The following is an 11041-nucleotide window of genomic DNA, read 5'->3' on the forward strand; positions in this document are numbered from 1 at the left end:
CCATTGTATGTATATATATATATACCACATCTTCTTTATCCATTCTTCTTTATCCATTCTTTATCCATTCATAATATTCCATTGTATATATACATACCACATCTTCTTTATCCATTCATGTGGTATATATATATATATATATGTATATATATATATATATATATATATGCCACATCTTCTTTATCCATCCATCTTGTTGTCAATGGCAAAATTTCATTATTTTTATGGCTGAATAATTTTCCATTGTATATATATATATGCCACATCTTCTTTATCCATTCATGTGTTGATGGACACCCAGGTTGCTTGGTGTGAGTAAACAGTGCTGCTATGCATGTATCTTCTTGAATTAGTGTTTTTGTTTTCTTCAGGTGTATACCCAAGGAGTGGAATTGCTGGGTCGTATGGTAGTTCTATTTTTAATTTTTTGAGGAACCTCCATACTGTTCTCCATAGTGGCTGTATCAATTTACATTCCCACCAACAGTCCATGAGGGTTCCCTTTTCTCCATATCCTTGTCAGCACTCGCTATTTGTTGTCTTTTTGACAATAGCCGTCTGACACGTGTGAGGTGATGCCTCGTGGTTTTGATTGGCATTTCCCTGATGATTAGTGATGTTGAGCATCTTTTCATGTGCCTGTTGGACATATGTATGTCTTCTTTGGAAGGATTCCTGTTCAGGTCCTCTGCCCATTTTTTAATTGTGTTGTTTGGTTTTTTGATATTGAGTTGTGTGAGTTCTTTATATATTTTGGATATTAACCCCTTATCAGACATATCATTCGCAAATACCTTCTCCCATTCTGTACGTTGTCTTTTTGTTTTGTTGATGGTTTCCTTCATTGTGCAAAGCTTTTAAGTTTGATTAAGCCCCATTTGTTTATTTTTGCTTTTGTTTCTCTTGCCTGAGGAGATAGATCCAAAACAATACTACTAAGACCAATGTCAAAGAGTGTACTACCTATGTTTCCTTCTAGGAATTCTATGGTTTCCGGTCTTACCTTTAGGTGTTTGTTAACAGAGTTCTTAAGAGCTGACGATTTTGAACAAAATTCGCTTTAGAATTTGAATCTAGGTGATTTTTTGGTTAAATTTGTCTGAACTGAACAGCTAACTGACTGGATTAGTTCAAATAGGCACACTGGCCATGTAATTTTTATTTCCTTGTTAAAATATTGTTTCACAGTTTTCTTTCCTTCCTCTTTATTTTGAAAGTGATATTCAGTAGATCAATCACCTATACATAGATTTTGAAACATTTTGAAGTTATTATGAGAATAATTGATTAAGAAACAGTTGCTTATTTCTTCCACCTTAATAGAGAAAAAAGTGATGTTGGTGTAATGTGACTAGAAATTCTTTCACTGTAATGGTGCTAATTGAAATACAAAAAATACATTTCTGTTGCATATCTTCCTTTTGAAATCTAATTTGACATTTTAAAACTAAGTATTAACATTTTAACAACCAATAATTATGTAATTATAGCCTGTATATTTTTAAATGATTGAAAGGGTAATGGCCCAGTACAAATGTCTTATAATTAATTGAATGTTTTATGTGAAAAATAGCAAAAGACTCAAGGCTAAAGCAGTGAAAATTTGCAAAATTATTTCTTTGCAATAAACTCACTGTATATTCCATTTAACTAGGATATACAGGCACAATGGGTAATTCAATCAAATGCTAACTTTCCAAAGTAAGAAGTGCATTTTCATGGTGGTCTTCAATGGTCTGCACTAAAGGAAGTGCTTCAAGCCCCAACCCCCCAGCTCTTCCCTTGAGTAGTCCTCCCTCCCACCAGGCTGGGGCCTGGTTCATACAGACCTGAGCCTCAAACCAATTTGAAGAGCCGAAGAGATTCCTGAACCCCTGATGTTAGGAGGCTCCCGATAACGGCACGAAGACCAGTCTCACAACCATTATTTCCACTCAGTAGTTCGACAACTCCTTTTTCTCCTGAAATGTCTGTTGTAGGGTTCTCCCCTTAACCCTTAGCTGTTGACCAATTGGTTTCATTATGACTATCATTTAGTCATAGGAAGTGAATCTAATCCTCTGAAACTTATCCATCAGGAAAGGAAACCTAATACAATTATCCAGGACTTCCCTGGTGGTGCAGTGGTTAAGAATCTGCCTGCCAATGCAGGGGACATGGGTTCGATCCCTGGTCTGGGAAGATTCCACGTGCCGTGGAGCAACTAAGCCCGTGCACCACAACTACTGAGCCTGAGCTCTAGAGCCCAGGAGCCACAACTACTGAGCTCGCATGCCACACCTACTGAAGCCCACGCTCCTAGAGCCCGTGCTCCACAACTAGAGAAGCCACTGCAATGAGAAGCCCACGCACCGCAACGAAGAGTAGCCCCTGCTCACCACAGCTAGAGAAAGCCCGCACACAGCAACAAAGACCCAACACAGCCAAAAATAAATAAATACATTTATTTTTTTTAAAAAAGACAATTATCCAGGTGATTCAAACAAACAAATGCTTCAGCTGTATCTGCCTAATAGAAAAAAAAACACAAAAAAACAAAAAAAACAGACTTGGCAATTATTTGATAACAAGATAAAGTAAAAAATCTGGGCATTGCAATACCCGAGGTGGATTTTATCTTAAATTAGCCATTTGTGCTGTGTTCAACCTAAACAAATATTTAATCTACATCTCCCCATAACAGCTTGAATATACTCAGACTCCACTGTCAGAATATTGGAGAGAAATGTGTTTCTGTCTTAAACCATGCACACAATTCCCTTGCTTGCCTACTTCCCAATGGGGTTGTAGATGGACTGAGTGAGGCATTTCCTGCCATCAGCCTCCTTTCCAACACAGAAATTCAACAAGAAGGAGCCAGCCACATCCCTCACACTAAAGTGACCCGGAAATCCTGGTACTGTTTAACATGTAAATATTTCAGAGATAACCATGGACTTTTTTTTTTTTTTTTTGCAGTACATGGGCCTCTCACCGTTGTGGCCTCTCCCGTTGCGGAGCACAGGCTCCAGACACGCAGGCTCAGCGGCCATGGCTCACGGGCCCAGCCGCTCTGCGGCATGTGGGATCTTCCCGGACCAGGGCACCAACCCGCGTCCCCTGCATCGGCAGGCGGACTCTCAACCACTGTGCCACCAGGGAAGCCCCCGTGGACACTTTTAAAAGGAAAACTGAGTTAGGAAAAATATGTAATGCCTTCCTTTATTTTGCTTCCTCAATACCATGTATCAGTGTAACCGAGCAGGACCCTATGGGGCCTTCCCAGGACAGGTCCCTCCCCCACATCCTCTGCTTTAGCTCCTCTCTGAAGTACCTAGATAACAGTATCTGATGCACATTTCCTGAGTTTTACGGATGTGAAAAGCCGCCAACAAATGGAAGATGTTAACTACTTGTGACCATGAACAGATAGCCCCAGGTCTCCTCCAGTCTAAGGACTGATGTCACACCACCCTGTTACCTCACCATCAGCCCATCAGACAACTGTGCATGAGATGGTCACTTACCCTGAAACCCTGCACTCCCTCACCTAGCTTTTAAAAATGCTTTGCTGAAAACCTTCGGGGAGCTTGGAGCTTTTGAGGGCGTGAGACACTTGTCTCCTTGCATGGCCCTGCAATAAACCTTTCTCTGCTCCAGGTTCCCACATTCCAGTTTCTTTGGCCTCACTGTGTGTCGGGCACATGAACTCGTGCTAACCTCACAAACTGTGTTCATGATGGTGGGCATAAAAGTGAGTCAGGTACAGCCTTTGTCTTCAAATATTTCATGCTCCAGTAGGAAAGACAGACAAGAACATCACCAATCATTGTAGATGTTGACGAGAACTATACAAAAACATGCCCCAAGAGCTTTTAGAGTACAGTTGAAGGCCCCTAAAATGCAGGGGAGGTTGAGGGGAGTTAGAATTGTGTAGGGAAGTTGGGAAAGATCTGGGAGATCAGTGGTGTGAGACAGAAACTGTGTAATTAACCTCGAGGCTTTCACAGTAGTGATTACAAAGGGATGTCGCTTATGTACTGACATGGCTAATGCATATTTTAAGAAGGGAAAGTACTCAGTACTCATACAGCGATTAAAGACAGCCTTAAACCTGAGGGGTGTTTAAACATGTTAATTTTACCCTTTGAATATTTAAAGCCCAAGTCAGCCTTGTTATGTGTTAAGCTTCTGTGTTTATGAATCTCCCAAGGAAGTTTCTATTAAATGCCTTATTTTTGAAATAGCAGATATGCTCCTGTGTTTACATCTCTCAGGCTCTCAAGAGCTCGCTCCCTTTACATGTCGTTTCTCTACATTTCTCTGTTCCATGAGGTTAATAATAATGAGTCAACGTGAAACCTTCACAAAACACTTTAAATTGCCCTAGAAATGAAATTCTCAATTATTGTGATTAAATAAGCCCCCTGTGGAAACATGGAGAATAATTTGGGGCTGCTAGCAAATTTAGGCAAAACAATATTTCAAAATATGGTTTTCTTTTACATCTCTTCAATTCCTGTTAATATTGCCTGGCATATTAATGCTATTCTTCGAGCGAGATACAGCCACCTCCTTTGTCTCTTTTTATAATAAACAGAGCAACAAAGACCATAACAGCCTTAGGATAGAGTCCAAAGAGAGAAAGCCTTGGGGTAGAGGCAATATTGGACCAGGAGCAACAGGAGGAACAATTCTGGACATATTCACACAGTAGAAAACCAAAGCTTGCCGTGAGAGCTTTGGGAGAGAATAAATCCCATGACATTCTAATGGACCTATAGTGATCTACATATACAAATATGGATATACTCTCTCTATATAGGAATACCTAGATAACTATATATACATTTGTATACTTACATACATAATATACATTTATACAGATACTATATATAATATAGGTATATATAAATATCCTTGTCTATATATACAAAATATTTATGTATTATATATCTTATATATGTATATATTATGTATACATATACACACATACATGTATAATACACAATATATACACATTATATATATAGTATATATATGTGTATATCTATGTTTAGTATATGTAGGCACATACATTATATATAGTATATATGTGTATATGTTTATTTTAAATAAATAAATATATATAAAAACATGTCACCAGTTGCACAGAGGAAATTTTACAGATCTGTAAATTAAACAGTGAGGTTCTTTCATGCAACAGCTATCAAAGCTTTGTGACTACAGTAGTAAGATGTTGTCTCAGTAAGCTCTAAGGTATTTTTAAATCACCTTCTCACATGAAACTTTCTACAGTAGATCTTGACCCAAAGAATGTATTAAAAATTTTGGAAAATACAGCTGTCTTTTTCCATTAAAAAAAACTTGAATATTAAAATTTTGATTTCAGAAGCTGTATGCTTAGCCACTTGTAAATGTCTAAGTAGAATATTTCCTTTTTGACACGTGGAGGATAACCTGAGAAAAGCTTGAAGCAGTTCCCGGAGGCATTCAATATGAAAAAAAAATAATTAACTCTATGATGACCATTGTTGCCTGGCCAGCAGTCATTCCCCCATCCTTCCTCCCTAACAGGTCCCCAAAGAAACTCCTGTGGCCTTCCTTCCCTGGGCAGCCAGGAGCCGGGTCATCTGTGTGAGGCTACTAATCAGCAGAACACAAAAGGACAATCAAGATAAAGGAAAGAGAGATCACAGACCATAAAGGAACCTGGGTAAGACACTTACTACAAATAAACATGCCTATACTGGTGACTTGGTGGCAGTCAAGGCCTGAAGAAAATGTGATATATTGGGCTTCCCTGGTGGCGCAGTGGTTGAGAGTCCGCCTGCCGATGCAGGGGACACAGGTTCGTGCCCCGGTTCGGGAAGATCCCACATGCCGCGGAGCGGCTGGGCCCGTGAGCCATGGCCGCTGAGCCTGTGCGTCCGGAGCCTGTGCTCCGCAACGGGAGAGGCCACAACAGTGAGAGGGCCGCATACCACACACACAAAAAAATGTGATATATTATGTTAGTTGCAAGAACATGCCCAGAAGCTCAACAATTACAGAGGCAGAATTAATGTGCCTGTTTCTAGTTGCTGCATCCATCAGCGCCACCTACATTAAAGGCTAGGATAAGAACCGTAGATGGACATCAAATTCCCAAACCCCATGCTCCCCACCAAGCCACCAGCCCTCTGCCCAGATGGGCCCAGAAACCAGCCACCCCTGGTACTTCCCAGGCCTGCACATCTGAGGGATGGAAGGGGAGAGAAGTCAGGGGAGGGTGAGAAGTTGAGCCTCTGTGTACCCCTCTTTCCTGGGAAGCCTGTTTCCCCTGGGGATCACAGAGGGCCTTGTGGGTCATTCTAACCAGGGAGGGTCTTATGCATAATGCACTGGGAGCCCCTGGAGGGTGTAAGCAGAGGAGTGATGTGATCTGACTCATGGTCAACCTTCATCTGGAGAGGGAGGATGACAGCACATGAACAGCCAGGAGAAGCCTCCCCCGTGGTCTCTGCCCTGTGTCACTCCTCTGTGCTTCAGCCTCTTCCTCCCCCATCTCTCTCGGGACCCCTGCGACGGTCCTCAAGGTCCAGGTGGCAGATCCCTTCCAACTGTGGTGAGTATCCCGTGTTCCCCGAGGTTTGCCTCATCCACAGACCAAACTCTCCTGTCCCCACTCTCCTGCTAACGAAGGCTATGAGCTCCAAGTCCTATTTCATTAAATCCTAACCTTCCTCTTTGTCATAGAAGGCTGTTTCCAGTCTAAGCTGCAGCCTCAGTGCCCCGCGCTCTCTCTCGGAGCGCCACACCTCTGCCCCACTGAATACTAAGTGTACCAGGCCTTTTCGGGATTCTTTATGTTTCTTTATCTTTTCATCTGTTACATAGAAAGATAATCACAGTCTCATACCTTGTTGAAAGGACTCCTAAATGGCAAGATCCCTATGAGGGAAATTTTTTTGGCTGAGTTGGGTCTTCGCTGGTGAGCGCAGGCTTTCTCTAGTTGCAGCGAGCAGGGGCTACTCTTTGTTGCGGTGCGCAAGCTTCACATTGCCGTGGCTTCTCTTGTTGCAGAGCGCGGGCTTCAGTAGTTGTGGCACACAGGCTCAATAGTTGTGGCTCACGGGCTCCAGAGCACAAGCTCAGTAGTTGTGGCACATGGGCTTAGTTGCTCCGCGGCATGTGGGATCTTCCCGGACCGGGACTTGAACCCATGTCCTCTGCATTGGCAGCGTGGATTCTTAACCACTGCACCATCAGGGAAATCCTGGAAATTTTTGTTTTTAACCCAGCAATCCTATGACTAGTAATTCATACCCTGCACACATACAAAATAACATATGTACAAGATTACTCAACACTGCGTGTTTTGTGATAACAAAAGATCAGAAGCAACCCAAGTGTTCCTCATTAGAGGATTGTTTAAAACACAAGTTCTCTACAAGGGGTGATTTATTTTTGGTTGTCACAACTGGGGAGGACTCCTAGCATCTAGTGGGTCAAAGTCAGGGGTGCTGCTAAGCATTCTACACTGCAAAGGACAATGTCCACAACCAAAAATTATCCTGCCCAAAATGTCCCTAATGCCAAGGGTGAGAAATCCTGAGTTAAACAAGCATACATATAATGAATATTATGCAGCCATTTAAATAAGAATAGGATAAAAACACTCTCTATGTACGTACAGATATAAAAAGATCTTCAGAGTACATAAAGTGGAAATAGCAAGGTGAGGATGGTTTATATGCTAACTTCTGTATGAAAAGAAAAATAAGAAAATACATAATATGTGTGTTTGCCTGTGTCTGCATGAAGAAGCACTAAAAGGACACATGGGATTAATTAATGAAGATGATTACCAACTGGGGAATGATTGGACTTGGAGGGGGGATGTTTACAGTAGGAGCAGCAATTCTCAATGTACGTCTCAATATCTCACTTTAATCGGGAACCATGTGTCTCTATTACCTACTCAAGAAAAGTACAAAGAAAAGACTTAGGACACAAAGATAAAAAAAGACATGTGAGGTCCTTGAGAATGAAGGGGTTGTATCTTATTTATCTTTGTGTTCTAATTATCTAGCATTATGCCTTTTCTAAAATGGACACAGCCATGAAAAGAATTTAATTCAGTCCAAGCCAGTGGCTTTCACACCATTAAGTGCCTACATAAATACATTCATAAGTACAGGGCTAATTACAAAATAAATGATATTGTAACTTGTAGCCTTTGACCTCATGGAGGTTATAGTCCGCTATGAAAACAAACACATAAAACAGTTAAAGAACAGTAATCCAATTCTTTGGGTTACTTAATGGGGAAAAAAGAATTTTTCACTATAGATTTTCAGAAAAATGACAATGTGTTAAATAAAGCTGAAAGTCAATTTATCAACTGCTTCTTCATTGAACATGCAAATGTGTCCTCTGTTCATTTACAAAGACATCTGACTTTGATTCATAGGTTTATTATTTTAGTTAATGGACTGAGGCAAAATTAAAACAATGATATCATAACAAACTAAAATGGAAAAAAAAAAAACCAAATAAGCCAACACTGATTCACTTGAAATTTAACATCATCTAGTCTGGGAAAATGTCATAAAGAACTGAGGGATTGCTGCCCCCAAGAGGTTAATCAAAAATCTCCAAAATAAAAAGGATGACATTTAATTTCAAGAGCCAAGCAGCTGAGAAAGGAAGACATAGGATGGAGCCTTTTAAAATATATTTATTGGGGCTTCCCTGCTGGCGCAGTGGTTGAGAATCTGCCTGCTAATGCCGGGACACGGGTTCGAGCCCTGGTCTGGGAAGATCCCACATGCCGCGGAGCAACTAGGCCCGTGAGCCACAACTACTGAGCCTGCGCGTCTGGAGCCTGTGCTCCGCAACAAGAGAGGCCACGATAGTGAGAGGTCCGCGCACCGTGATGAAGAGTGGCCCCCACTTGCCACAACTAGAGAAAGCCCTCACACAGAAACGAAGACCCAACACAGCCAAAAATAAAAAAATAAATTAATTAAAAAAGAAGGCTCAACATTTAAAAAAAATTATTTATGTATGTATTTATGTATGTATGTATGTATTTATTTATATATTTATGTATGTAAGTATGTATGTATGTATGCATTTATTTATTTATGTATTTATTTATTTGGCTGCACTGAGTCTTAGCTGCAGCACGCGGGATTCTTTGACAGCACGCGGGAGCTAGTTCCCTGACCAGGGATTGAACCCGGGCTCCCTGCATTGGGAGCTTGGAGTCTTGACCACTGGACCACCAGGGAAGTCCCAGAGCCTTATTTTATAAGGGAGTGAGACCCAAGCCCACTGATTCTGGAAGATAAAAGAGAAGGTTATCTGGAGCTTCTAAGCGTGGAGAAGGGTTTGGAGCAAAGGAAAGAGAGTGAGTTCCTGCTCATGGCATCCAATGAACATTAGGGGCAACTCCTTTGGGAAGTCTTCTCAACTTGTGAGTTTTTTCTTTTGTCACTTCTGCCCATATTTCTCCGTAGATGCTAGTGATTAATAACCGTGACACATTCCCAAGGGGCTCTGTGCTTATTTCAGTTATTTAAGAAAAGCTGTGAGGTTTTGTCTTACTCAGCAGTAGGCTCGCGGAAGGTAACCCCTATCAGAATTAACTCTTTCATGCAGCGGAAGTGAAAGCCTGCAGACAAAATCTCTGCACCATGGAACTCTTCTTAAAGTAACAGGCAGGGGGGCTTCCCTGGTGGCGCAGTGGTTGGGAGTCCGCCTGCCGACACAGGGGACACGGGTTCGTGACCCGGTCCGGGAGGATCCCACATGCTGCGGAGCGGCTGGGCCCGTGAGCTATGGCCGCTGAGCCTGTGCATCCAGAGCCTGTGCTCCACAACGGGAGAGGCCACAGCAGTGAGAGGCCCGCGTACCGCAAAAAAAAAAAAAGTAACAGGCAGAAGGAAGGGAGCCTGGGGCCCAAAGGTGCCCACTAGGTGCCTGATCTAGCGAAAGACCATGAGAAACTTTGCATCTCTTTCATGACCTTAAGCATCTATCTCAGCAGAAATCCTACCAAGCCAAGGAGAACTTGGCTGGTTTCCAGTAACCTAGAGTTTTAAATTCCCAAATTCTGCTGCCTCAACTGGGAAGGATATATTCAAAGTAAACCAAATTGTAATTCATATGCGAACATTTATCTATGGCTGTACATTTTAGGTTAAGTAAACATATGGGAGGTACTGCTTCTCTGAAAAAAATATTTAACTTCAAATTACCAACTTAGAGAAATTTCTGAAAAAGCAGATTAACCCAGTAGAAAGGCTTTGGACTTTGAGGTCAAAGAGATAGCAAATTTCAATTATGATTTCCACCCCATATTACCTGTCAGTTCACGTCTTTGAACCTCAGCTTCCTCATCTGTAAAATATAGATAATTCTTACCTTGCAGCATTGCTGGAGGGTTGAGAAATGACATATATTTTTCATAATATATGGCTAAAGAAGAGGTGGTACATACATACAAAGGAATGTTATTCAGCCATAAAAAAGAATCAAATAATGCCATCTGCAGCAATATGGATGGACCTAGAGATTATCACATGAAGTGAAGTAAGCTAGACAGAGAAAGACAAATATCATATGGTATAACTTATGTGTGGAATCTAAAAAAAATTGATACAAATGAACTTATATACAAAACAGAAACAGACTCACAGACATAGAAAACAAACTTATGGTTACCACAGGGGAAAGTGGGCGAGGGGAGGGATAAATCAGGAGTTTGGGATTAACATATACACACTACTATATATAACATAGATAACCAACAAGGACCTACAGTATAGCACAGGGAACTATACTCAATATTTTATAATAACCTATAAGGGAAAAGAATCTGAAAAACTATATATATATATATATATATATATATATATTTGAAATTAACAGCAAACAGATGGGTGCTTATAAGGAGGAGGCACAGATGGGCTCCAACAAGCCTGGAAGTGAAGGTAAATTGATTTTAGGACAGATGTACGGGTGGTAACGATGGAGCCAAGACAGTCAGAAGCAACAGCTGAGGACTCTCTAG

Source organism: Mesoplodon bidens (assembly GCF_964165515.1).
Source record: "Mesoplodon bidens genome assembly, chromosome: 17".
Taxonomy (NCBI): Eukaryota; Metazoa; Chordata; class Mammalia; order Artiodactyla; family Ziphiidae; genus Mesoplodon; species Mesoplodon bidens.